This window comes from Pteropus alecto, unplaced genomic scaffold, assembly GCF_000325575.1.
Source record: "Pteropus alecto unplaced genomic scaffold, ASM32557v1 scaffold224, whole genome shotgun sequence".
Classification (NCBI taxonomy): Eukaryota; Metazoa; Chordata; class Mammalia; order Chiroptera; family Pteropodidae; genus Pteropus; species Pteropus alecto.
This window is the reverse complement of record NW_006436289.1, coordinates 4,759,078-4,760,297: the sequence shown is the minus strand read 5'-3', so window position 1 is coordinate 4,760,297 and position 1,220 is coordinate 4,759,078.

Here is a 1,220-nt window from a genome sequence, read left to right as displayed (position 1 = left end):
GAAGGAAGGAAGGAAGGAAGGGAAGGAATATATCAGATATCCCCCAAATCAAGGCGGTCTTCCCTAGTTAATCACTAGCTAAATGCTAATTCTACTTCACCCTGGAACTCCCTATCCTAGTGCCCTCTTTATTGCTCTCCTTAGCACATATCACCACCTGCATGCTAGATATCTTCCTATGTTCCCTATAAGAATGGAAGCCCATGAAAGCCAAGATTCTATTTCATCCACTGGTATATCCCCAATGTCTAGAGCAGTGCCAGGCACTTAGTTGATACTTAATAAGTATTTGTTGATTAATTGAAAGGAGCCTTGATTTCTTCCTCCGCTTTAGACCCCAATCTTCAGAAAGTTCTGAAGTTATGCTGTTTTTGTCTCTGGGGAGTGCCACAGTTTTATACTATTTCAAAATAAGGTTCAGGAGGGGATTGACAAGTAAAACTTACAGATGTGGACCTTGACAAGTGGAGAGCTGAAGAACTGGAAACGAGTGATGGATCCTGTTAAAAGAATATAGGAGGGACACACAGTGTGGACTGGAATGACTGTGGGGTAGAATTTCAGAATGAGTCATTACAACAGAGATTAACAGCCACATGGGGCACAGAGGGGCTGGAGGGAGAGGGAGGGGGATGAGAGAGAGAGAGAGAGAGACAGAGAATAAATTCAGTCATTCTGAAGTGAGATAGGATTTCCACACCTGCCTACATTGAAAAGCTAAAATTAGAGATATTTGGAAAGAAAAATTGTGAGGAACTTTTTAATTCTACTGACATGGGCTATAAGGATAGAATTTACAGAAAAAGGTATGTTTCTAACTCTTGGTAAAGTTAGAAATAAAACATTTTATTTTGGGTATCCCAACATGCACTTTTTAAATTTCCCCTGAGGACATTTCTTCCTGCTATCAAAACCTCTTCTTTAGGAAAGAGTCTAATACATTTATCTACATAAATTTATAAGACATAATATGGTAATTTCATATGTTAACAGAAGCTCATGTCTGAAGCCAAAGATGCTTAAATACGGCAACCATTAAAAAAATCTGTATAATCCACTGTACCCAGCACAGGGCTAAACACAATGGTGTTCAATAAATATTTATTGAAAGCTATTCAAAAAAGATTACTTATATTATCAAACTCTGAAAACAATCTAAATATCCAACCATAGGAGACCATAACCATTGATATGAAGAAATATTATATAGCAATAAAAAG